Source organism: Canis lupus, chromosome 16, assembly GCF_003254725.2.
Source record: "Canis lupus dingo isolate Sandy chromosome 16, ASM325472v2, whole genome shotgun sequence".
NCBI classification, from domain to species: domain Eukaryota; kingdom Metazoa; phylum Chordata; class Mammalia; order Carnivora; family Canidae; genus Canis; species Canis lupus.
In genome coordinates this window covers 20,500,526-20,528,138 of record NC_064258.1, presented here as the reverse complement: position 1 = coordinate 20,528,138, position 27,613 = coordinate 20,500,526, and the positions used below count along the sequence as shown (strand labels likewise).

Sequence of the window (27,613 nt, the reverse complement as noted above, 5' to 3'; positions counted from 1 at the left end):
GCCTCTCTCTCTCTCTCTGTGTGTGTGTGTGTATCTCTCATGAATAAATAAATAAAATCTTTAAAAATAAATAAATAGGGCAGCCCCGGTGGCGCCAGCGGTTTAGCGCCGCCTGCAGCCCGGGGTATGATCTTGGAGACCTGGGATCGAGTCCCACGTCGGGCTCCCTGCATGGACCCTGCTTCTCCCTCTGCCTGTGTCTCTGACTCTCTCTCTCTCTCTGAATAAATAAATAAATAAATCTTTAAAAAAAATAAATAAATATTTTGATAAGTATGTTTCAATATAATTGTTTTCCTTTTTAAGCCCATGTATTTTTCATTATGCACTGAAAAATTTCTTCTTTTATTTATTTATTCATGAAAGACACAGAGAGAGAGGCAGAGACACAGGCAGAGGGAGAAGCAGGCTCCCTGTGGGGAACCCGATGCAGGACTCGATCCCAGGACCCTGGGATCATGACTTGAGCTGAAGGCAGACGCTCAACTACTGAGCCACCCAGGCGTCCCTGAAAAACTTTCTTCCAAGAAGCAGTCCTCAGGCTCCAGCAAAGAGCCAAAGTGATCCATGGCACAAAAAAGATAATGGATCCCTGACCTAGGATGGGGACTGGAACCAGGTTCCAGCCGGAACAGCAGAAAACACTCGATCGTATCTAAAACGAGGGAGGTCTTAAGGGTGGAAGAGCAGGTAAACCAAGTGGGTGACCGCTAGAGGCACACTAGAAATTGCAGTAGCTGGAAGCCACCACCATTCTGGAAGCAGATGGAACAAAAGGGGGACCGTTTACCAGACTCTGGAGGAGACCTCTGTCTGCCAGGATGCCTCTCGGGTCAGACAGGGAAACGCACCCTGGCTTCTCCCTTCCGCCGACTATCCCATCTTCCACCTGCCTCTCCGTTGTCTGAACCCACCCAGAGCCAACAGCTGAGGGAGGTGGCAGGGCGCAGGCCCCATGAGGTCTGGAGTGTGCAGGCTGAGTTGGGGTGTGGGGACACAGTGGCGGCAAGGCCGGGATTGTACAGCAGGCAGGCCAGGGGTCCGGCAGCCCTTGCAGCATTTCCTTTGGCCCAGACAATGAACCCTGGGTCCCCACAGGGCCCATCTTCCCAGGGGCCAGGGTGCACTTCCAACACAGGGAAACGCAAGGGTGACAATGAGCCACCTGTCACCAGCTCCCATGGCAGGGGCCTGGGGGGCCTGGAGCTAAGAACGGCAGCTACACGTAGGAAGCATCACATCAGAGCACTTTTGTTTATGAATTTGGAGTACGTCCGATGTGCTTCTCCGCGGCCGCCCCTCCGGGATTGTCACATCAATAACAGTGTGTCGTGCTGAAGCCGCAGATGCTCTGTTGAGGGAGAAGAAATGAAATAATGAAGCTCTTATTGATTTACTCATCAGCAGGCAGGCCCGATCTGGAGAATACAATAAATAGTGGTGGTACCTATCTGAATTAAAACAATCAGCTACTTATTAGCGTTTGGCACCAGAAATACAGGCAGGATTAATGCCTTGGGATTCCTGCTGCTCCCTCCAACCTTATCTGTTGTACAAGTGAGCCTTGTGCCTTTGGAGTCACTACAGGAATCACAGTCTTACATCAATCACATTTCCATTAGCACCGAGATATCTCTTCCTAGGCCATCATCAGGTGGCAGACACACAACATGTCAGTATTTCCTCTCTCTTCATTATGCGATCACCCCATGTGCAGGCCACATGGACCCTCACGGACCCGGAGGTGTTCACACGAAGCAACATTCACAGGCACCTGGTGTCCCAGGCTGCACGCTTCCTGCACCTGCAGATGCTCAACCCCGAGGCTTATGGCTGGGTGAGGGGATGCATCTGCCAACGTGACCCGATGGCTCGTGCACGTCACAAACTGTTGTGTGAATGCAGAGGTCACTCAGCTGCATTTCTGGACACGGGTCAGGAAATGCTGATGTAAATGCCTGACATAGAAAGATGATGTTCAGTCAATCCAGGAACTTGTTCTCTGCCTTGTTTATCCAATGGCTGGGATTGATTCCATCCATGGAAATAGAAATGTAAGAGTGGCCTGGCTCCCCAGTCAGCCTCCAGATGGCCACCCTCCGATGGATCACATATCTGGCCTGTAATCTGTCTTCCTGTCTCCCGCCCGGTGGACCCCATTCCCTGTGCTAGAAGTGAAACTCAGGGTGGGGACAAAGCCTGTGAGGTTCCAGGAGGTGTGGCTCTCTAAAAAGATCTGGAAGGGACAGGGGTGTCAGAAGGGGATAGGTGGATCAGGATGATTTCTTAGGAAAGGTGAGCCGTGGCACGATCCCAGGGAAAGCACTGGACCCTAAGTCACCCACAGTCCAGCAGGCTCTGCATCTGGCACCCTGCTCAGTGCCCCACAGCAGCAGGTCTGGGCCCAGGCCGGGTGACAGGGTCTGGGGGCACCCATAGTGTCTGCTGCCAGCCCCACGGGGGACCCAGGTCTTTCTTCTCTCTGGCCTTTTTTCCCAGAGTTTTCCCTCATGGAAGAAGAATCTCCACTCATTTCCAAAGCCCAATCCCATTCCTCCTCAGTCCCTGGGGCCCTTCTCATCCCACTGGCCCCACAGAGAAGCCAACACGTGTTACACGTCCTCTTGTGTGCTTCTGTGCTTGGTGCATTTCCGATCTGCTTTGTCACCCCACTTAAATTCCTCATGGTGGGCATTACGGGTTGAATTGTGCCCCCCAAAAGATAGGCTGAGGTCCTAATCCCCAGGACTTTAGAACATGACCTTATTTGAAAAATAGGGTTGTTGCCTGTGGAATTCCTGAAGATGAAGTCATGCCGGACTAGGGTGGCCCCGGTCCACCCAGAGAAGATGACCAGGTGACAGTGGAAGCAGAACTCAGCAGTGCAGCTGCCAGCCCCAGGTCCCTGAGCTTCCTGCCACCCCCGGGGAAGCCTGGCAAACGAGGATCCTCCCCTAAGCCTTCCCAGGGCACAGCGCAGACACCTTGATTTTATACTTCTGGCCTCCAGGGTGGAGAGACAGTGGCAACATCCATGGTTCCCAGCTGCCTGGGGTGTAGTGCTCTGCAACAGTGCCCCCGGGACACTCACGCGGCTGGAGCATGCGGTCGCTCTTCCCACGTTCTGAGCCTCACACACCCCACTGAGACTTCAGAGTGGCTGCCTCAGCAGCTACATTTACTATCCCTGGCCGAGGCAGCACTGATTCAGGCTCTCCAGCAAGCAGTCCCAGGGTAATTGGATATTCACACGCAAAAGGATGACTTCGGATCCCTTCCTTGCACCATACAGAACAATTAACTTTATTTAATTTTGAGACATAAATTTAAGAGCTGAAACTATAAAAATTCTTAGGCTAAAACACAGGAGCGAGTTTTCATGACCTGGGTTAGGTAAGTACTCCTAAAACATGACACTACAAGCACAAGTGACAAAAGGAAAATAAATTTGAAATTTGGGGGACACCTGGGTGGCTCTGTCAGTTATGGGTCTGCCTTCGGCTCAGGTCACGATTCCATGGTCCTGGGATCAAGCTCCATATCAGGCAGAGTGCAGACACCTTGATTTTATAGGCTCCCTGCTCAGTGGGGAGCCTGCTTCTCTTTCTGCCCCTCCCCCTGCTCGTGCTCTCTCTCTCTCTGTCAAATAAATAAATAAATAAATAAATAATCTTCCTTAAAAATTTTGAAATTTGGCATCATCAAAACTAAACACTTTTGTGTTTCCAAGGACATCCTCAAGAGAGTGACAAGACAGCCCAATGAGTAGGAGAACATATTTGCAAACCATACACCTGAAAAGTGTAGAATATGTAAAGAACACTTATAATTCAACAACAAAAACACAAACTGCCCATTAAAAATGAGCAAAGGATCTGAACAGACATTCTTCAAAGAAGGTCTACAAATGGCCAATAAGCATCCAAAAAGATGTTCAAGATAATTAGCAATTGGGAAAATGAACTCAAAAGCACAATGAGATGCCACACGTCATACCCACTGGGATGGCTATGATTAAACACTCAAGCAATAATAGTGTTGTAAAGGCATGGAGAGCCCTCACACATTGATGGTGGGAGTGTAAAATGGTGAAGCCATTTGAAAAACATTTTCCCAGTTGGTATTCATCAGCATGGTTGCCATAACATGATACCCCTGACTGCCTGGTTTAAACAACAGAAATGTCATTCTCACAGTTGTGGGGATGGAAAGCCTGAGATCAAGGTGCCCGCAGATGTAGTTCCCAGCAAAGCCTGTGTCCTGGCCTGCAGACAACCACCTTCTCCACAGGTGCTCACCCAGCAGAGGGCACAAGGTCCATCACGATGGTCTGTATTAGAGTTCTGCAGACAAGCAGAATCACTAGGATGTGTGTGCACACATGTAGAGATTTATGGTAAGGGACTGGCTCCTAGTCACAGGGGCCAACAAGTCTCAGGACCTGCAGTAAGCAAGCTGGAGACCCAGGAGACCACCATGTGGTTCCAGCCTAAGTTGAAGGCCTATGAACCAGGAGATCAGAGGGTGTAAACTCCAGTCTGAACACCGATGGAGCTTCAGTCCAACTCTGAAGGCAGGCAAAGACCAGTTTCCCTCTCATCTATCAGGCCACAGAATTCCCTCTTTCTCAGCCTTTTTGCTCTGTTCCGGCTTCCAAGGGCCCAGATGTGGCCTACCCACATGGGGAGGGCCATCTGCTGGACCCGCTCTACATATTCCAGTGTTAATCTCATCCAAAAACTTCCTCACAGACATGTGGAGCCATGTCTGGCCGAGCACCTGGGCACCTGTGGCCAGTTAGGCTGACTTGTAAAATTGACCATCACATACTTGCCCAAAACTTATACACAGATTTACCCTAACCCAGCCATTCCACCCAAGAACTTGCACACAAATGTTCAAAGTCATAGTTTTCACAAGAGCCCAAAGAGAGAAACCACCCAAGTCTTCATTGACCGATGAACAAGTAAGTAAAATGTGGTCACTCCATTCAGTGGAACATTATTTGGCAATAAAAGGAAAGGAAGGAGTGACATCTCCTATAACATGGCTCCTCTTGGGAAACATCCGAAATGAAAGAAGTGGGTCCCAAGAGATCATGTGTTCTAGGATTCCCTTGATAGGAAATTCCAGAACAGGCAAATGTCTGGGCAGACAGACAGCAGACCAGTGGTTGCCAGGGTTGGGGGAGGGGATAAGCCTGAGTGCTGTCCACGATCATCAATTTCCTCAGCATGGCTATGTGCCCAGTTGTGACCGTGTAGATGCTAAGAGACATCAGGGTGGCATTTTGCTGGGTGAGTGTAATGAAGGCCAAATGGTAGAGGAAGCAAGGATGCTGAAAACACCCTAGGACATTTTCACAAACTGCACAAGGAAGCAGGTCTTTAGTGTGCAAACAGGGGAATTTGGGGACAAAACAGGATTGCAATAGAAACAACTGGAAGAAAAACCCCAGTTTTTCTCTGCAGTTAGAGTTCAGCGCACCCTGTAACTTTTCACCTTCTCCTCCTTGGCTTTCCTGCTTCATTGAATCATGAGACGTGCATCCTGTGTGTGCTCCCCTACCCATTGAGAAGGAGATGCCCAGAAGGTCTAAAACTATCTTAGGCCACCCAGACAGTGGCTCTGTTTCTCTCTGTTATCAGTATCATCCCGGTGAACAAACAAATGAGATTATTCTTGAACTACTGATATATAGTTTTAAATAATAAAAATTAAATTGTAAATAAAAACCTGGGGAAAATATTGCAACATATGTAATAATTACATGGTAGGGCCTTCTAAATATAAAGAGCTTTTATAAATCAATAAGAAAAAGCTGGCCATCTCATGGGGCAAAAAAATGGCAGAAGATGCTACCTAAAAATATGGCTTTTACCACTCTTTAAAAAAAAAGAATAAACTAGGGATACTTGATACATGGATGAATCTCAAAATAGATATGGTGAGTGAAGCAGCCAGATAAAAAAAGAGTCTATATTCTAGGGTGTTATGTATGATCTATAATCTGTGGTCACAGGAAGCAGACCGGTGATTGCCTGGGAATAGAAAGCCAGGGGAAAGCCAGGGCTTACAGAGGGTGCCAGAAGATCTTGTTCAGTGATGGGTGTGTGCGTCACCTGGCCTGTGGTCATGTCTCACTGCATGTGTACACCCAGGTCAAAACTTATCCAGTGGTACATTTTGCTTTATTTATTTCTTTTTTAAAGTGAACTTGAGGGACCCCTGGGTAGCTCAGTGGTGGAATGTCTGCCTTCCGCTCAGGTCATGATCCCAAGATCCTGGAATTGAGTCCCCACATCAGGCTCCTTGCAGGGAGCCTGCTTATCCCTCGGCCTGTGTCTCTGCTTCTTTCTGTGTGTCTTTCATGAATAAGTAAATAAAATCTTTTTAAAATTTTAAAATTGGGCAGCCCGGGTGGCTTAGCGATTTAGCGCTGCCTTTAGCCCAGGGCGTGATCCTGGAGACCTGGGATCGAGTTCCGCATCAGGCTTCCGGCATGGACCCTGCTTCTTCCTCAGCCTTTGTCTCTGCCTTTCTCTCTGTTTCTCGAATAAATAAATACAATCTTTAAAAATATATGTATAATAAAATAAAATTTTAAAAATTAAAAAAAAAAGTAAACTTGGTCAGCCTGGGTGGCTCAGTGGTTTAGCGCTGCCTTCAGCCCAGGGCATGAACCTGGAGACCCAGGATCAAGTCCCACGTCGGGCTCCATGCATGGAGCCTGCTTCTCCCTCTGCCTGTGTCTCTGCCTCTCTCTCTCTGTGTCTCTCATGAATAAATAAAATCTTTTTAAAAAAAGTAAACTCAATGTTCCATGTGGGGTTCAAACTCACGACCCTGAGGTCAAGAGTCAAATGTTCTACAACCAAGCCAGCCAGGTCCCTCACAAAGATGCTGTGGTTCACTGTGTGGCTATCACACCTCAATAAAGCTATTCCAAACAGAAAGGAAAGGATACAATCTAAGAGAAAATACAAAAGGTCAATAGTGTATATATTTTTAAAAGTTCATCATCTTGGGGATCCCTGGGTGGCTCAGCTGTTTAGCACCTGCCTTTGGCCCAGGGCGCGGTCCTGGAGACCTGAGATTGAGTCCCGTGTCGGGCTTCCAGCATGGAGCCTGCTTCTTCCTCCGCCTGTGTCTCTGCCTTTCTCTCTCTCTCTCTATCATGAATAAATAAATAAATCTTAAAAAAAATAAATATAAAAGTTCATCATCTTTGGTAATGAAAGAAAGAGAATGACGAGATGCTAGTTACCGGTTACCCCGCTGGCCAAGGTGTTGTGACAAGCTCTGTTTGGGTTTGACGTGGGTTCTGGGAAGCAGGTGTACTCAGGCACCGAAGCCTGCTGTCACATTGGAATAATGATCTCCTTCCAACAAGGTGCCAAACCCCAGCAGAAGATTGCTGTGTGTCAACCAGGTACACAGTGCCAGGTGACATGCAGACAATCAGCAGTGGGCAGGCAGGCTGTTGTCCTCCGTGGCTGCCTGCTGCCCTTGTGCAAGGGGACAAAGGCTGCTGACAGGTGCTGCTTCCCAGGGCCAGCGGGAGGCTCCCACCGTGGGTCCTGAGGCCAGACAAGCGGCCCTGACTCAGAACCCTCTGCTCTGGCATGACCCTCTCAAGGAGACTGAAGGTTGCCTGCAGCCCCTTCTCGGGTGGTCACTGCTGCTGCCTGCCGAGGCAGCAGGACCAGCTTGCACTGGGGACTTATCCTCATGGCACAAGTGGTCTCCAAAGGAACATGTCTCCAACAGGAACCACCCTCTTTCAGGTCCCAGCTCCACCGAGCCAGTCTTCAGGACCAGTCCCGGGGCAGGAGACCGAGTTCTGTGCAGAGGGTCCGGCCAGAGAACCAGGCTGTGGGAGCCCAGAGCGCCCCCAGTTAGCCACCATCTAGGCCCGCGTAAGCTGGAGCCCGGGGGCTCAGGAAGGCTGCTCCACCGGCTGACAGGACCGGCTTGCGTGTCTCCACTTGTGAGGAGGACAGAAGAAGGCATCGCTCAGTTTGGAAACTGAGTTTTGTCGGGCGGTCAGAACAAAGTAGCAGAGGCTGAGCCGCTAACACAACACCCATCCGTCTTCCCACAGTTCTGGAGGCCAGAAGTCAGAGGTGAAGGCCGCCTCCCTCCACAGGAGGCAGGAAGAGTCGGTCCAGGGCCTCCCCCGCAGCTCCCGGTGGTTCCTTGACCGGGTAGCAGAGCTCCCAACTGCGTTCGTGGCTTGTCGGACTTTCCCCTTTCGTGAGGATACTGGTAATGTTGGACCAGACCCCCCAGTGACTTGTCTCCGCGGGCCCATCTGTAAAGTCCCGCTCTCTAAACGAGGTCGTGACCTGAGGTAGCAGAGTTTAGGACTTCAACAAACGCGTTCTGTGGGAACAAAACTCAACCCACTAAACAGGGGAAGGTGAGCCTGTGTCAGTAAAAGGTGTGAGTCGCAGACTTTTGTAAAAGAAATGCAGATAAGGGGTGCCTGGGGGGGCTCCGTTGGTGAAGCATCTGCCTTCGGCTCAGGTCATGATCTCGGGGTCCTGGGATCGAGCCCCATGTCCGGCCCCTGTTCAGCGAGGAGTCTGCTTCTCCCTCTCCATCTGCCCACACCCCTGCTTGTGTGCTCTCTCTCTCTCTCTCAAATAAATACATACATACATACATACATAAAGACATACATACATAAATAAATAGATAGATAAATAAATAAATAAATAAATAAATAAATAAATAAATAAATAAATAAAATCTTTTTAAAAATGTGAATAAGTACACCAGGGATGAATAAGCTTTCATATTCATTCAGGAGGTTCACCAAAATCAGCATGTTGTACAGAAACGCAGTGTGTGCGCCTGAGGCCCCACACCCACCTACTGGTGCGCCTGGTGAAGGCAGGACAGATTTACCTCACTCTGACTCCGACAGATTCACTCACAGACTTGAGGCGATCGATTGGATATACGGCTTCAAGAAAGCTCAGTATTAAACTGTCATTTTGTCAATAAAACGTCATTTCATCAATATAATGTCCGTGTGCCTGAATGTTTCTGCATAATTAATTCTGCTGATGCATTAAGGAATGTTATACACAATATTAATCAAAAAGTAGTGTCAATAGAAGGGTAATATATAAACCTAGATATAAAGATTACAAACCCCACTGAAAGCTGAATTCCCACCGAGACATTTCTCATCTAGAAATATTTGGATTTTTTTTTCATTAAACTGCTGTTTAAAAAATTAGTCAAGGAAAAGCAATTAGAGTAATATAGAGGAAGCTCTTGGGAAATTAATTTTTTACAAAACATTTTTTAATAAATTGCATTTAGTGTTTGGAAAGTCCTCTAAAGATGAAAAGACGCTGAGACACTGACACCCATGCCCACAGAGCCCGGGACTATTTCAAAATATGTAAGGTGTTGCCATCTCCAGACAATCCAGAGGAGCTCCCCCATTGCCCGGCACCTGGGGCCTGGGGACAAGGCCCAAGGCGGAGCTCTGACCGCCTGGCCAGTGCCTGGAACACAGCACCTATCTGCTCCCACCCCACCCCCACCTCCGCCACCCTCCCCCACCCCCTACCCCCTATGGCTATGGCTCCACACACAACTGGCCCTAGGCCTTCTTCCTTGCAGGAGCTCTCAGCTCTGAGGTGGAGTCTGTGCTGGCCCTTGGCACATCCCTGTTTGCCTTGCGCCCTTCCACTAACCCCGTCAGCCCCCCTCCCTGCCCTGCTCACCATGGCCCCAACCCTGCAAGCCCCATCTCTCCACCAGGTCCTCATGGTGTTGGCCATGGCTCTTCACTTCATGACAACCCAGAGGAAACCAGCCATCCTTACCTGGCGTCACGCAGGGCAGGAAAGGCAAAGGTAGGGGTGAGAACCCTCACAGAAGAGTGGAGACAAGTGTCAGGATGGCTCAGAGCCCCTAAGGTGTCTGTTCTTGGTTAATACATCATGAGCCCATTAGACTGCAGACTAGGCGCCAATCAGCCTTGAGCCCAGGGCAACCCCATTGAGAAGACATTTGAAATTCCCCTTGGCCGATGAGACCTGGAACTGGTCTTACTGCTCCAAGCCCAGCACCCACTTGGACACCATGGGCCCCATGGGCCACAGCCTCACCTATCACCCACACTATTGGTACCCAGCCAGGATAATGGAGCTTCTGCCTTAGATTCCAGCTGTGGTCCTGTCCCCAACTTGGGATCAGATGCAAAGAAAAGACACTCATCAGAGGGTAGCAGGAGATGCCCTGGGTTTGAACCCCACCTTTGCCACCACAAACTGTTGTTACTTTGGGCACGTAACAACAGTTTCCTTTCCTCAGTTTTGATTCTGGAAAACAGACTTCTGTTGTTGTGAGCAATAAATGAAAAGAGACATTATCAAGACTCAAACTGTGCTGGGCCTACAATGAGCCCCCCTAGATGGCAGCCACCATCTGGGTTGGGGCTCAGACACTCTGCTCTCCTTGTTGCTCCCCACCTTATTCTGCCTCCCCTGCCCCCACCGCTCCGGAGACAGAAGACTCTGATGCTCAGAGGCATATGCTTGGAGTCCCACATAAGTGTGTTCTCACCCTGGCTCTGCCTTCACCGGCTCTGTGGCCAGACAAGTTACCTCTCTAAGCCACTTCACCATTTCCTGTGACTCTCTGTGCCCAGAAAATGCCTGAGCTTGGAAAGGGTGGAAAGTGGTGGCCAGCAAGCCAGCTTTCTGAGCATATGCTGCTTCCAGGATCTGGCACATGGGTGGCACCAGCTTCTCACTCACTTGAAAGGACCCAGGAGAGATGGATCAGGAAGGGCAGGGGACTCAGGATTGTCTCCCAGTCCCACCAGATTGGCCAGAGCCATGGACCTCCAGCAGCCAGAGCCAAGGAAGGTGAGGCTCAGCCTTTGGAGATTCCAACTCCCCCAGGACTCTCAGGGCATCTGCGTCTCCAAAATGCAGTCTAACTCTCTCTCTTCAATAATCAACCAACAAGCACTGGGCGGAAACTAGCAAATCAAGCCAGACACACAGTGAAGGGCATCAGACTCGGTGTGAATCCGTTTACCAGCTAGAGGGTTTTAGGCAGCTTACTGAGTCTGTCTGAGCCCCAGTCTTGTGATCAGTAAAATGGGACAAGAGTAGAAACCCTCTCACAGACACATGAGGATTAAGTCAGTGAATGGGCATATTGCAGGCTGCCAAACCGTGAGCACAGTGAGTTGAGCTTCTGGTTTTCAACCTTAGTTATCAGGCACTTCTGTAGCTTGGGCTGCCATAACAGAGTCATGGTCCTTAAACAACAAAAATGCCTTCCTCAGTGTTCTGGAGGCTGGAGGTCCAGGCTGGGAACTCTGACCATCCTGGTCCGCAAGAACTTTCAGGCTTGCTGACAGCCGCCTCCTCCCAACTCTTCACGAGGCAGACAGGGAGCTCTGGGGTCTCTCTTCTATCATGAGGACCCTACCCCACGACCTCATCTAAACCCGAAGGCACCTCCCAAAGGCCCAGCTCTATATACCATCCCACTGGGGGTTAGGACTTCAAATATGAATTTGGGGGGACACGAATATTCAGGCCAGAATGGGCACGCACACCAACACATAGTTCCGCACCACCACTGGTCACAGGTAGTTGGTAGCAAATATCATATATCCCTCGGAGAGACCTAGTGGGCCAGCACGTATTATGCACTTACTGCATGCCAGATGCTCCATATGGGCACTTTCATTACTGTTCCCAACTTCCTTGTTAGGATTGACACACTATTATCCCCATTTTACAGATAAGATAAGGAAACGTGGTCGAGAAGGATCAAGTAATTCATCCAGAGTCACATAATAACATGCAGGGCCGGAGCTGCTCGGCCTCCAGACCTGCTGGCCTCCCACACACCAGTGACCAAATGCACTCATTACATACAAAATGCAGACGTATCCTGAACTTCTCACTGACTTGTAAGATCCTGTTCTGAAATGTGTTGACACAGATGAGGTATTTTTATCTCTATTCTACAATGGATTTCCTAAAACTCGAAAAGCTGTATTTTGTGGAAAACTAAATAACATTTTTTAAACTCACAACAGTAAAATAAGGGTATTATTGTGAACTATTTTGTATTTGTTTTTTCTTTAGTATTTTCAGACTATGTTTAAATGCATTTTTAAAAAAATATTTTATTTATTTTTTTTGACAGAGAGAAAGCATAGGCAGGGGGAGTGGCAGGCAGAGGGAGACGGAGAAGCAAGCTCCCCACTGAGCAAGGAGCCTGACGTGACACTCGATTCTAGGACCCCGAGATCATGGCCTGAGCTGAAGGCAGACACTTCACCAACTGAGCCACCCAGGCGCCCCCCCAAATGCATTTTTATATAAAGGTTAATGTTGCATTAATAAAGGGCAGCTAGGTGCTCTAATTGTAGATGGCCCGATGCAGTCTTTTAAAATCTCTTTAGCTGGCAAGACGGATATTATTAGCTCTGTATATCATTAAAAGGCCCGTGTTTGAATCAAATAGTCCTTATTAATTTAATTATTTAACCAAATTTGCAATCATTACAACCCCTTTCAAAAGAAAAATTGTATTATCAATATATTTCCCATCAAGTATTCCTAGGAACTCACAATTATCTATAGATATATTCATGCCCTGAATGAGGTCCTGCATGCTAAATATTTTATCTTCCTCATCTGATATTCTTTATCATCAAAAGATGTTTTATAATAGTTTGGGAAAACCAAGCTCTCTTTATCTCAAGTTATAGGGCATCAGTTCAAAGGAAGGTTATTTTGCTATATTTAAGGCATGCTAATAATAATTCCCCACGCATATTTTTTTTGTCTGTATGGGAGCCCAAGGAAGAGGAGGAGTCCTGCGGTAATGTAAGTGTAGAAGATTCACTAACTCAAGATAAGTGTGACTCCATAGTCGTGGAGAATGATGTGGTGAAGATGAGAAGGGTGAGGGGTAGTGAGCTGATGAAGAGGATATTAATAAAATGTGTCTTAAATTGCTCTTTAACTCAATCAATAAATCCCAACCGAGAATCTCCAGGTCTCCAGGCATTGAGGAAGGGTAGTCATGGGGGAAGGGAAGACGTGTCTTTCAGATCATCTCAGTATACTGACAGTTTAGTAGAATTCTGGCATTTTTCTTTCCATGAGGCTGCCTTTACCAAAGTCTGCAGCATCTCCGGTTGAGCTGGGATCCTCTAGGGGCTGCAGGTGTCAGCCCTTTCATATGGGTGAGAGGTTATGCATTTGGCTCACTTTAAAGAAAAGCAATGCGTTGTTTTTAATATGGTTGAGTGCAAGTATATGGCTTAGAGGGTACAATGAAAGGGTGCTTTCATGTTGCAAAGTTTAAGAAGCAACAGACTAAGTAAATTATAGGAAGATTATAAACAGATCTATTTTTATAATGAACACCAAAATGGTCATTTACAAATTCTCATGGCTAGACATTTGTTCAGGAACCAGAAGAAAAGATTATGCACTTTCCAAATGGCCGAGTAAAACTGATGGTCAGCAGCAGGGCGTACGTTTGCATAGGCCCCTGTTGGAACAAATCCCCACTCACAATAGAGATAGAGCTGGCCTACACCCTGTAGACTATCATAGAACAAGAATATTATTCTATCCTACTTTATTCTAGAAGAATGGAATAGATCCTGGTTATTTGAGAACTAATACACCCTTCACTCCCAAACTCCCAGGACACATAACTACGCTTGCCCTTCAGGGGTGCCTTAAAAGTCAAGGGTGACACAGAGACCACAAGTTGTCCATGGACACTGAAGGCCTTGGAAGTCTATCCTATGTCTACGCAAACATCAAAGCAGAGGTGAGCATGCACGATGGACGAGAAATAATGGCTTTCAGAATTTCCAGTGCAATTTCGCCAATGAAGGGAATAAAGGAAATCAGGCCCATTGTCAGGAGGGAGGTTTTCATACAATTCTTAATTTACCAATCCTAGAAGCTAGAGACTCTGTCTTTCCAGAACAGCTTCTAGCTCCTGATTCTTTAGAACTGTCAGCACCAGGATTTTGAGGCCTGATGGCTTTAGGTGAAATGCAAGGTCAAGCTAGGTTGATTTAGTGCATTATTAGCTGTTTATACAGTACTGAAGCAGCACATGACGTATGAAAAATGACTTTCCGATCTCAGGGAATAAATCAGGGCCAGCAAGTGATTCCACTTAATACTTAACTTTAGCTGGTAAAATATTACACCTGTTATTATTCAGGGCAAACACGGCCCCTTCCATTTGTTTATTGAGGAAACAATTTATTTGAGGACATTTAATTGCAATAGTGAAGCCTGACTTGGGGGTTAATCCCAGTTTATCGATGCAATTAAAAGCAGTGTGTGCTGTGTCTCATATTTATTATCTAGAGGTAGAATGTTGACAGAACATGGGTGTTGAGCCCTTGTGCTTGAGAGTATCTGTGTTGCGTGAGGTGCAAGGTGGGGGCCGCCGGCATGTGTCCCGCGAACATCATTCTTTGTGCTTTCTGTAAGCGTTTGCGTAACCTAATTGGGGAAAGGCTCTAATTTGATTTTACTTGGAGTAATATGGTTTCGAATTGTTATATAGATCAGCACTGTTTGGTTTCTTGTCAATGATTCATGGTATTTTAATGCCCACCAGACAAACACTAAAGCTCCTTGTCACACATTTGGCAGCATTCCACAATTACCTTGGCCAGAATTCCACCCCTTTTTCCTTCCTCAACTGCTAGATACCTAACCCCTCTTTCTCAGGTTTGACAAGGTCTTCCTCAGCGAAATCCCGGGTGCCTGGGCCTCTCCTCTAGTGACAAGCTCCCCGCAGCACAGCACCGAGAGACCTGTCTCCTGGGGAGATGCCCAGGGCGGGAACAGGGCCTGGGGCCCACCACCACTCCACCCCTCACCTGGGGCCACCAGGAGACAAGGCCAGAGGAGGCAATTTCAAGGATCTTAAAAACTTCTCACCTTTCCCATTAGTTATGATATTTTTTTCTGGTCCTATCTCTATAGTTTTATTTTGGCTTTTTAGATGTTATCTGTAATTGTCTTCCTACTTAATATTTACCTTCCAGTGTTGGGAGCATTTCCAGAACTGCCTGCCGACTCTCTTCATGTCCTCCCTCCACCCCTCGTGTCTGCCTCCCCGCCCCGACCACCTGGACCCACCTAAGCTGTCTTTACAATCTCCTCCTCCCCTCAGCTGGCCCTGGCACTCCGTGGCTGTCCTCTGTCCACTGGTTGTCATGGGCTCGCATTGGTGGCTCTGTCTGTGCATCCCAACCGCCCTGTGGCCCTGTGCTTGCTCTGTCCTCTGGATGTACTTGCTTGAACTCTAGCTCTCGAGCGACAAAGAAACCGGCTGAGAGACCAGAGGTGCTTACTTTTTTTTTTTTTTTTTAATCAGAAATACGGTGCATGGGGCAGTGTGTGTGTGTGTGTGTGTATGTGTGTGTGTGTGCATCAGTGGCTGAGCGTCTGCTTTCAGCTAAGGTAATAATCTCAGGGTCCTGGGGTCGAGCCCTGCATCCACGGGGAGTCTGCTTCCCCCTCTTCCTCTGCCCCACCCCTTGCTTCTGCTCTGTCTCTCTCAAATGAATAAAATCTTTAAAAAAAAAGAAAAGAAAAGAAATGTGAAACTTTATCCTGCTGACAGGGCAAATCATCCCTGTGTACAGATGGCAATTTTTTCCCTCTGAGGTACTAGGACTAGAGCTGGTCTGTTGCAGAGCCACCTTTGCAAAGAGCCACCCAGCTGTTGCAAAGGGTGATGAGCAAGGAGAATCCTGAGCCACACGGGTCTGGGTTCAAATCCTGACTCTGCCACTTTCAGGATTTGTGATCTGGGGGCAAATCAACCAAAACTCCTGGTTCCTTACCTGTAAAATGGACATACGACTACATATGGCAGCTGCTTGTACTAGATTTTTCAACAATTTTAATTTCCCTTTCTCTACTGAGCTACTGTATTAAACACACACACACACACACACACACACAATTTTAAGAAATTTCCTTATGATGGGCAGCCCCGGTGGCACAGCGATTTAGTGCTGCCTGCAGCCGGGGATGTGATCCTGGAGACCCGGGATGGAGTCTGACGTCAGGCTCCCTGCATGGAGCCTGTTTCTCCCTCTATGTCTCTGCCTCTCTCTCTCTCTGTGACTATCATAAATAAATAAAAAAAAATTCCCTTATGATTGAAAAGAAATTTTTTTGAAGTTTGTGATTTCATTTATTGCTTATTTATTTTTAGAGAGAGTGCATGAGGGCAAGGCTTTGAGGAGAGAGGCAGAGGGAGAGAAAGAATCCCAAGCAGGCTCCACGCCCAGCAGAGAGCCCCATGTGGGGCTCGATCTCACGACCCTGAGATCAGGACCAGAGCTGAAATCGAGTCGGGTTCTCAGCTGACTGAGCCAGGCACCTCTCTTTCTTATCCAGGCACCTCTCTTTCTTATTCTTATACATCATTATACTTGATCCCATGGGGTTTTCTATTTGTTTCATACACATACTTTTCTTCTCTTCCAAGAAGGAATAAAGTTCCTTGAGCTCAGAAAGGGTATTCTAAGTTACTGCCTTATCTGTCATTCAGTATCAAGCTGGTCCCGCAAAGTAGCTTCAGAAGTACTTGCTACTTTGAGTCCCATTCAATAGCCTGTTAGGGGCGGAGAGACAAAGTGTATGTGGAGCTGTCACTCCAGGCAGGGAAGAGGAGGCCGAGTTCCTCTGCGGGCTGCAGTGTTCCGAGAGCGCGATCTGAGGGAGCTCTTGCTGCCTGGCAGGCAGCCCACTTTGGGGCATTATGAGGGCTCCTGGGCTTTGCAGGCCTATCTTAGGCCATTGTTCTGTCTGCCTTCAGACTGGACAGTGGACACAGAAACAAAGTCCATCATTTTGCTCCAGGCACAGCCCTGCCCCCAGTGTGGATGAGGAAGCCAGGCTGCTTCTGCAGATTTTCTAGTGCTCTTTCATTGTGAGGACTATCATCCCCCTTAACCTGTCAGTAGACAACCTGAGCTAATAACCAGAGAGAGGAGGTGAGCAGATTTTTCTTTTAGTCAGCAGATGACTTCAGGGTGGTTAAAATGAGGCGGCCTGCCCTTTACACCCCCAGAGAAAAGTTAATCTGCTGTGATGGTTGGTACTGGAGGTGCTTTAGGAGCCTGGCACAGTCAGTCAGCTCACAGGGTCCTCCCACCCTCCTGTTGCAGGCAGAAGTGCTGAACTAATGGGCTACCAACCTCACCTGATCAAAAATCCTCCTCCCAGCTCAAAAATGCCATTAAAGACCCCCATGGTCCAGGACTGTCTTCCCCTGAGAGCAGGTGTGCTCTGCAGAAGGGTGCTGATACAAGAAGCGCCAGCAGGAGAAGAGGCACCAGCTGGGAGTCAGGAAGGAGGTGCCAGTCCCTAAGGTCCAGATTTGAAATGTTCACCTTCCTCCCGAAGCCAGCCAGGTTGGACCCTTCCAGGTTTGGAGACACAGGCAGGAGGTTTCTGCGGAAGAGCCCTGCTATCCCAAGCGGAGGGGAGGGGCTGGGACACCTCAGGGTTTCTCCCGGGGCTCCTGCTTCCATTTTAGGACCTAGGCCTTGAGAAGGGACTGGGGGGTGTCTGCTCTGGAGAAGAAGCCTGGGAAACTGGTAAACTAGAAGGATCGGTGAGAAATACACAAGATGGTTTCCCACCCTCAGCCCCTTGGAAGGGAAGAGAAAGAGAGGCGGAGGAGCCGCCGAGGCGGCTGGGAGGCCAACGGGCAGGCCGCCCTCCCAGCCGGGGCTTCGGGAGCCCCAGCCCTCGAGCCCTCGGGAGACGTGAGCGCGGCTGCGGGTGGGGGCGCGCAGGGGTGCCGGCCCCTCGGCTCCTGCGGCCCGGGCTTTCACCGCAGTCCATCTCCCCCTGCAGGACGGACCCTCAGGACAAACGGGCGCCCAGGCCTGCGGAGCCGGGGCGGCGGGACCGGTGCCCACCTGGTGGACTCCGCCCCCCCAACCTGTGACCCGGCGGGCGGGGGCGGGGTGGGTGCTGGGGGCCCGGGCCTGCGCACCCGCACCCGGGGAGGACGCTGGCCCCAGCAGCAGCCCGTACATCTTCCCGGATGGAATTCGTTAATTCGCCCATGAAACAAAAGGATGGTGGATCCCTCCCAGTTTGAGTTGCGCCCTCGCACCGGCTGTTGGGTGGCTGTGGGGCGGCGGACGCCATCGAGGAAAGGGCCACCACCGGTCCCCAGGGGCACAGGTGCGGCCTGCAGTGAGGGGCGGCAGACAGGCCCTCGCAGAGGTCGAGGTCCGGGGGGCCTGGAAAGAAGCCTGGGCGAAGGCCGTGCTCTCGAGAAGTGACTTCTCGAGAAGTCCTGAAGGCGGCAAGTGCGGGCAAGAATGGAACAGAAGGGGCGGGGAGCCTGGCCTGGAGGCCTTGCGCGCCGCCACCGAGACCCGCCCGGGCCTCGCCCCGGTCCCTCCGCCAACGCGGCGCGGGGCCCCTGGGCGCCGGGGGCCGCGGGGGCGACGGCGGAGGGCGGCTCTGCCGGCGGGGGGCAGCCCGTGGGGGGGGGGACCCCCGTTCGCGCGCCCCGCGGACAGCACCTGGCGCCGGCGGGCTCCTCTGCGGGCTCCCGGCTCCCTCCAGCCACGGCCGGGACGGGATCTCAAACAGAATTACAAATAAGCGCCCCGGGTGGCCGAAGGTGCCCACCTACCCCAGAGGGAGTTGCCAGGCGGCCCGTGGGGGGGGGGGGGGCGGCGGCCGCATTCCGGCCAGGTGTTTAAGACAGATGAGAAGCGAGTAGTTAAAACCCACATTATATAGTTCTGTCGGGTATAAAATTGCCTGTGCTGACCCATATATTCTAACTGGAAACGGACTCGAGTCACTTAAAATATTGCAACGTCGATAGGACTAATTAATTGGAAATAAGAAACGAAAGAATACAATTAAACGAGAAGAGAATCATTTTCTAATTTAATAGAGGGACATTTATAAAGATCACAAGCTAAAAGGCATCGAATGATTCTATCGACATTCTATTAAATCAGCCCCGGGGCCCCGGGCGGAGGAGGCGGCCCTGGCCAGCGCAGCATCTCGGCCCAGGTTCCGTGCGTCCTTGGACGCTCCAGCCGCCACCCGATCCGACACCGGCTCTTCCCGCTGAACTGACTCCGTCCTCTGCCCATGGCCAGGCCCAGACACTGGCTGTTGCCCACGGCTGGGGGAACCCGGCCTGCCCGCTTGCGAGGCCTGGGCTCGGATATATTACAACAAAATTACTAATTGGAAAATGAAATTGTCAATAAAGCATCCCCCCTCGCGTATACAGTATCCTTAAATATTAAGATATTTTATTAGACCCATTTCCTAACAATAATTTATTGCAATAAAACAGACACCACAGGTCCCCTTAAATTGTCTTTTCATAATGAATAAATTTAAGCGGGCTAATTAATATATAAACTAGCCCAATTTGTCAAGTTGATTTGTATTTTAGTTAATTGTGAAAGTAATTACCACACGGTCAAATTAACAGCTTTCTGGAAATGACCAAGCCTGAGGTTTTATTTCCTTCCTGGGTGAAGAAAATTCATTTTTCCAAGCTCTTGATGTGATGAATAAAAGTCATAAATCTGGGTGATTGGTGCAGGCAGAGTCTAAATGGCTTCATATTTCATTTTAGGTTTAATAGAAATATTCATGCTCTGTTTTAATGAAATTAAATTGAGGGGGGATGGGGTCGGGAGGCGACGGTGGCCCAGGGCTTAAAGGGACAGCACACGTTTTCCTCCCCCACCCCACCCGCCCACAGGCCAGGGCCTTCAGATCACCTCCCCCAGATGCAGATCTGCCCCTCCTGCCTGCGGGAAAGGCCGGCAACCGCTTCTGCAGCCAGCTCACCTGGGGTACAGATGAGGGCAGCTGCACAAGGTCCCCTTCCCAGATGCAGTCCCAGGAAGCCCAGTGCTCTCTCCCGTGTGCCTACAGAGGTCGCTAAGCAAGGTCAGGGTCAGCTTTGGGTGTAGGTGTAACCCCGCCCAGATAACACCTTTCTGCCCATTGTTAGCGCTTAGGCTGGTGGTGTGGCCGCTCAGTCCGCAGTCAGCAATCCTTCTCCTTCTATCACCTTGTGGGGATGCAGGTGAAGGGCATTCAGCCTTGGGACAGGCACCCTCACTCTGGGCCCCTGTAACTGCCACCTCAACTGGAAGGTGACCCGGCCCAAACCAGGACTGTCAGGGCCCAGGACCACCTGCCCAAAGCTCTGGGCTCAGAGGCCTCCCCTCGCAGGAAGAGTAGGTCTTCAGACCCAGCAAGTGTGCCATGTTCATTTGTGTTGTGGCGCTTGGAATTTAGGGGGCCATGCTATCAGCCACTCTGGGGGCGTGAGGTCAGGGGGCGGCCCCAGGCCCCAGGATGGTCCTGGCCCAGCAGCCCCTTAATGGAGCTGATCTGTGACTTGTTGATTTCCCCTGAGCAAATAAGGCTTTGATGCAGTTCCAGCAAGAGTGGTTAGCTGATGAATTGACAAAAACTAATCAGCTTTATTGGGAAACAGGTTAAGGGCACGGGCGTGTCAATAATTCTCAGCCTGACCCCCTCATGCATTAACCCAGGCGGGCTGATTAGAGTAAGAAGACCCGCTCGCATTTTGCACTGAAATTGCTTTCATAAACTCACCATTATTAGCAGTCGATGCGAGCAGCTAATTTAGAGAAGACATCCCAGGCATGTCACATCTATCATCCGGGTTTATGTATCATTATCTCATTTACAGAATGTCGCAGTGTAATATGTGTTTTTGGCAATAGGCTTGGCCCCGCGCCTGGATCGCGCGTCTCTTTTGAAGCAGCACCCGGGCCTCCTTCCCCGCGGGCCTGGAAGCCTGGAAGCGGCGCGCAGAGGGCGGGGAGCCCAGGACCTTCCCAGGTGGCCACGGGGAGCTGGGGGCTGCGCTGCCGTCCGCCGCCGCCACACACGTGTGCACACTCCAGACGCGCGTGCAAAGCCTGCACACGCACTCTCCCGCGTGCACACGTGCGCTCGCCGCCGGCCGGGGAGGTCTGTCCAGCCTCGGAGCCCGCCGCTGCGAGTCCGCGCTCTGCTCCGCACCCCCTCCCGGCCTGGGCCGCTGAGCCCGGGCCCCTCCGCGCCCTCCCGGCTCCGGGGCCGGGGCCTGCCCTTCCCACCCCTGGGCGGGTCGCTCCCCTCCCCCGGCGGCGGCGGCTCCCGGGCCAGATGCGCCCGGGCGTCCGGAGTGGGCCACCTGTTCCGCTGGGTAATTATTTTAATGTAAGGGCCCCGCGTCACCGGGTTCGCGCCTCCTGCGGCGACAGACGGCGGCTCCCAGCCTTTCAGTGGAATTTCCCAGATGGGCCGAGGGGAGGCCGGGGCGGGTCACCAGGGGCCCTTTAACGAGTTCATTAGCCAAATTATCTTGCGGGCCGCGCCGAGCCCCGGAGACCGGGAAGGGGGCGGAGCCGGGCGGCGCGTCTGTCTCCACCCCACGCCTTGGTCTGGGCAGAAGCCGTGCAGGGGCCCAAGAGGGGAAATGGCCCCATGTCACTGGTGTCAGCAAGAACGGACCCCAGCTCCGGGCGATGAGCTGCAGGCATTCCACCTCTCTCCACCCTTATGTTCCACAGGCAGGAGCCTGGCTAGTCAAAGGCCAAGTGGGAAAAACTTATTAGAATCCTACAACGAGGACATTATCACTAATGGCCAATGTGGCTGAGTGGGTTGGGGTTAAGGCCCCTCCCGGGGCCTGGAGGTCACGGCTGGCCCTGTGGCTGTGGGCTCTGCAGCAAAGCACCTGCGTTTCTCAGAGACTTGGGTGCGGGTCTGTAAGACTGGGGCACCCAACATTTTTCAGTTACAGTCCCTAGTGGGTGAGGCTCTGCAAGAGGGTACACTGAGCACACCATCCACTGTGAGGGCCTCCTGGCTGAGCAGGGGCACGACCAACCCCAAGCCTCAGAGTCCATTTCAAACCTGGCTTCCCAAGCTGTGCATGTTATGACATCAGCTTCACATTCCTCTTGGGTAAAGCATGTCCTGTTCCAGCGGTACGGTAGACAGAGGGTTCCCCATCCACTAGCTTCCTTCTGCCCCGCAGACCACACTCCCCCATCCACAAGTCATTAGGAAACGTGGATGGGGCGCGATGTGAGGGCGAGAAGCTGCTCTAAGGAAGGCTCCATGGGAATAACGTCCTGGGCAAGCCAGCCAAGTCCTACTTGCTGACAGACACCCCCCCGGCCCCCAGCCAAAGTCCACTCCAAGCCTGAGATCCATCCCTTGGGCCTCGGGTGTGCACCTGGGGGCTGGGTGGAAAGAGAACTGGACCACAGGCACCATCTGCCCATCTGGGGAACATCCAGCTCTGGAAAGTGGCTTGAGAAGAAATTCATCCTCCCCCTCTCTCCCCTCCCCTCCCTCCTCCCCTCCCTGTGCAGCCAGCACCCCCAGCTTCTGCCACCTCAGCACTACTAAAGAGACCAATTAGCGGCTCCTTCCTGCCATTATCCGCCATGGATCTGGACATTACCGGGCTACTACTCAGCGATAACTTGGAGTCAGAAGGCACTCATGAGTCCATATACCAAAGCATTAAAATATCGCAAGCGGCATCTTGTTCTTTGTGCGTCTCCCCTGTATCCTCCAACCCCGCAGGTCGGTAGGGACCCTCCCAGCTGTGGTGGCCTCCTTGGGGGCCGCATGGGTTCTGGACCCTCTGTGGCAGCGGCGGCAGCGGGGATGGGGCTGCCTGGGCACAAGGTCCCAGAACTGCAGCGCGGAGCCTTCTGCCTCTAGACACGTTTTATAGGGGACATCGCACAGCTGGGCTCCTCTAAGGCAGGTCTCAAAACAAGAAAGCTCCTAGGCTCAGACCCACTCCCTTCAACGTACAGGTTAGGTGTTCACTTATCTGGAGAGGGGTGGTGAAGGTTGCAACACTGGAAGGGGGGGAAGCTGACTTCGCGGGCGTGTGTGTTCTATACCTTGTTCCTGACAACGGTATGAAACAGTGATGCTGAAATTAAATTAAATTAAACTCTTCTAGCAAAACTACAAGCTACTTGGGGGAGGTTCTTCATCTCTGCTGAAGACCGTCGCCCTCCAGCTTGATTTGAGGGGCTTACGTGGACTTCCCCCTGTACTCCCCCAGTCTTGGGAGGAATTTCTCTTTGTAACCCGGAGCTTCGAATGCGTGCCACACAGAGGCTGGAAACACTCAGATTGCTTGCTGGGTCTGAAGGAAAATAGCAGGTGGATGTGGCCTGCCTCCCCACAGGGGCGGGGGCTGAGCATGCCCCCCCCCCCCAGCCCTCCACCCTCACCTCACAGCCAGGCCTGTCCCCTCTTTGGTGTCCACAGAAGCTGAGAGACTGCCCAAGGTCTGTGCGTAAAGCAGATACTTTTGTGTCTGGAGAAAATTTCCAAAAATGTAGGGCTCTTAGGTTGCTGAATGTTTAGGCATTTACATCATGCAGCATCCTCCTGACGTCTTATCCAAACCCCAGCAGTGAGCCCCGTTTCTGCTGGTTGTTTGCACAAGGCCTGTGGCGGGGTAGACGGGGACAGACCCGGCCGCAGGGACTTCGGAGGTGGGCTGGGTTAGGGTCAGGCCGGGAACTGTGGGCGGCGATCTCGAAAGGGCCACATGAAATCCAGGTGTGAAGGGCGAGGCTGACCTGGAGGGGCCTCAAGGAAAGGTTGGGACAGCTGCTGCCAGGCCCCCCCTCCGGTGGAGCGGAGGCTCGGCCCCACCCTTTCCAGATCCCTTTGCTGGCGGAGTGCCCCGGGTCAGGAAGGAGGTCAGCAGATCAAAGGGCAGCACTAACTACGTGATACCTTTAGCCCTCGGGGCTCTGCTGGGGGGGGAGGGGACACCTGTGCGGTCTGCCCCTCCTCCCCTACTCCCCTCCCCCGCACTCGCCTTCCGGTGACCCTAGGCCTGGCTCAGGTCCCCAAGGAGGCTCTGGACACCGAGCACGTCCCAGGGCTGCAGGGTGGGAAGGGGGTGTGCACAGGGACTCTACCGGGAAAGTCTGGCTGCAGCCCCCAGGGTCCACTGCCCTCCCAGGTGGTCTCAGGGTAATCTCCTGTACCTGCCCCACTGCCCGATCAAGAAAGCAATATGTACGGGATAACCATCCATGCCTGCCTCCCACCCTCTGCGTGTGTGAATATGTTTTGTTCTGTTTTGTTCCCAACTTCATACCTACGTTATTCCAGACACAAATAGACATGGGTTACAAACGTCTTTTTTGGGAAGGGGGTCTGGGGTAACCAGGTGACGGGCACTAAGGAGAGCACTAGATGGGATGAGCACTGGGTGTTATACTATATGTTGGCAAATTGAATTTTAATAAAATATTTTTTAAAAACCCAAATGTCTTTTTTTGCAATTGTTGATATAACCACAATTCTAAGTAGTAGGAGAAGGGCGCCTGCAGGCAGTATTCAGTATCTCGAAGGGAGACCGCGTGGAGAGAGAAAGAGTGTCGTGCCAGGCAGGGAAGAGGCCAAGATGAAAGGCACACCAAGCCTTTGCTGCTCACTCGGGAAACAGAGTTTCCCCATCGTCCCAGGGCTGCCTAGTGCACTGGGGCTGCTGGGGACGGAGTCACCCAGAGACAGATTCAGAGTATTGCTGGGACCAGACCTTTGATCTCTGGCTAGGGCCCTCCAACAGACGTAAGCCCTGCTCCTGTCAGCCCAAAACCTTCTTCAAAGCCAGCTGGGCTGGATCAATACAGATGCTGGAAACAGGAAGAGCCCCAGTGCGCTCCGCTTCACACCTCATAAACCACACAAAGACCCCAAACTTCCAAGACCTCTCCCTCTTTCTCTGCCCCCTCTCATTCCGTACTTCACGGAAAAACTCCACTATATATTCACTTTTTTCTTAACACACACGGAATATATGATAATTTTAAAGCCCTTTAGCCCCATAGAATGCATTGGTTGAACCTCGGCTTTTCTAAATAAAGAAACAGAAATCCATAAAAATAAAGGAGCACAGCAGTCAGAAGGGTGGCCAGGACCAGGACCCACGGGGCGCTTAGTGCTTCTTCCACACCTCCCTGGGCAGCCCCCATAGGTGGTGTGGTCTCAGGGGTCAAACCTGCCTTCCCCCACATACCTGTCCAATCTGTCTTCCAGGAAGTGCTCTCAGCTGCTCTCAAGGGGGACTGGCATGGCCCTGCCAAGGATTCTGAGTAGTTTAGGAGCATGGTTACTGTGGAACAAAGAGACGTGAAATGAATTCTCCAGGAGTTCTAAAAAAAATGGCATTTTTTTTTTTTTGAGGAACATGGGGAGATTTATTGTGTATAAACTGCACACCTGTCTCTAACTAAAATAGCCCTGGTGGTGGGCATTTCGGGGAGAAGAGAGGGCAGCAGGCTCTCCAAGATCAATCTTGGGCTGTTTCATTCACTCCCCTCCCCCAGCCTCCTAAATCACTGCTCTCCATCCCAGGAGTCCTGCCCCAGCAGGTGGAGGAGGGAGGAGAGAGAGAGAGAGGCAGTCCGCTTTAGAGAGAACCCCTGTCTTGGTGGGGGCTGTGCTGTTCCCTCTGGAGGAGGCAGAGTGACAGCCAGAACGTCATCATTACTGTCCCTTGCAAGGCGAAGGGTTTCCTGCCCCGAACAAGTGGCTAAGAATCTCAGGTCTCTTCATAAACCCTGCCTCCCCAAAGGGAATGGAGAGGCACGGAGAAACAGGGCTGGGGACGTCAGCACTGTTGGCCGCAGGTGACCGCCGTGTGGCCCTTGCGGCAGACCTGGTCCACTCCAAACTACTAAGGCTTAACGGTTTGCTGGGAACAAGAGTCTCAACCTCTTTGGACCTGTAGTCTCTGAAATGGAGAGGATAAAATCCTTCTCCTAATTCACAATGAAGATTAAAGAAGAGAATTCTAGAAAGCTCATGGCATATAGCAGTGTTCAGGAAATGTAAGTGTCCTCTCTCTCCCCTTAAATGCAGGACTGCATTTTACCACCCCAAAGAGATAGCATCTCAAGACTAGACAAACACCACATAAATGCTATAATTTCTATTTACAAGTTGACAGTGTTTTTTGCAAAGCCACATAACATTTACTTCCACTGCTGTCCCTTATCCACTGTATCTTCCTAATTTCCAGCTAGTACTGTGTCTCAGAACTACCCTATTTTAATGAAAAAGAAACTCGCCTCTTGCCAACAGAATCACCGCAATCAACGCTTGCCAAGGCAAAACAAAACAAAACAAAAAACCCTTTGAAGGGAAACTAAGAGATCCCTATACTTACCTTTAAAAAAAAAAATCCCTGTTACAGCAACCTGATCTGCTAATTTTAAAGTTGACCTGCCCTGAGTTTTCCTTCTCCTCTGCCCCTCCCAGGGCCCCCACCGTGTCCTTTACTCACCTCTCACCTGCTTAGGAAGCTGGCTTCAAGAACTGAAACCCCCTCCTGCATTCCCTCCCCTGTTGGGGCAAGATAACTAGAGCTAACTGAGCTAGTGGCAAAGCCTCGAGCTGGTGGCCGCTTGACTCCCCGACCTTCGTGTTGATTCTTTCGGCCCAGAAAAGCCCTTGGAAGTGCTTTACTGTAAATATTTGGAGTGTGTGTATGGGGGGCCGCGGGAGGGGGGGGCGTGTAGTCTGGATTCTCACTCCTCTACGGTGCTCAGCCAGGGGAAGCCCTTCCGCCCCGAGGCTCCAGGCTGCAGGTGGGGAGAGGAGAGACATTGCATGTTGCTGCCCGGGGACTAACCAGGGTCCAGGGGCAGAATGACCCGCCTCGGGAGGACTCGGGGCTCCCGCTGACTTTGCAGAGCCGAGGAGGGTGCTGTCTCTTGCACGCCCACGGGTGTCCTTCCGCAGAGAAGAGGATCCTCCCAATAGCAGGTGGGCAGCGTCTCCAAGTCGACCTGGGTCCTGCAGGCCTAGGGGCTCCCAGACTCTGCCCTCTCCGCCCAGGCGGGGCAGGAGCTCACGGCGAGGACTTGCGGGAGGCAAACTCACGCTCTCTCACACGCATGCCGTCTGAAACGCACAGAACTTCCCAGAGGATGCAATAAGGTTCGACCTGCAGAGGGCTGACGACAGGGACGCACGTGCTGCCGTGCACCCGGAGCCCCGGGAGCAGGGCTTGGGGACCGCTTTGGTCGTCGCTGTGCTGCCGTCGTTGAGCAAAGCGGGCTCCCCGACGCAGCAGCGCCCAGGCTCAAGCGCTGGCGCGGAGGCGCCACGAGACGCGCGCCGCTGGCTCTAGGTGTCGCCGGGCCGCGGCGGGACCGCGGGTCTCCGGGGCGGGACCCAGGCGGCGGGGCCCACGCCGGGACCCGGGGTGCCGGCGCCCGCAGCCCCGCCCAGCACTTGCGGGAGGGCGCGCGGGCTCCCCAGGCGGGGCCTCCGAGTCCGGCTGCCGGTGGCCGTCTCCGCCCCGCCGCCGCCGCTCGGCAGCCCGGCGCTCTAGGACCTCGCGGCGCGGGGGCGGGGCGGCGGGCGGCCCGGACGGTGACAGGTGCGCCCCTCGGCCAATGGCCGGGCCCGTGCCCCTCCCCGAGCGCCCGCCGAGCGCGCCAATCGGCGGCCGCGCTGCGCTTCAAGTG

General features: G+C 51.7%; 1 long non-coding RNA gene across 1 annotated transcript; it reads right to left on the bottom strand.

The window, feature by feature from the left end:
* Positions 1 to 1,240: 1,240 nt before the first annotated feature.
* LOC112662622 (uncharacterized) lies at positions 1,241 to 27,502 on the bottom strand. The gene is made up of 3 exons (XR_003138727.3): positions 26,773 to 27,502; positions 25,156 to 25,251; positions 1,241 to 1,351 (listed from the first exon to the last, which is right to left on the bottom strand). It is a non-coding gene; the product is annotated as an uncharacterized LOC112662622 (long non-coding RNA).
* Between the last annotated feature and the right edge of the window lie 111 nt (positions 27,503 to 27,613).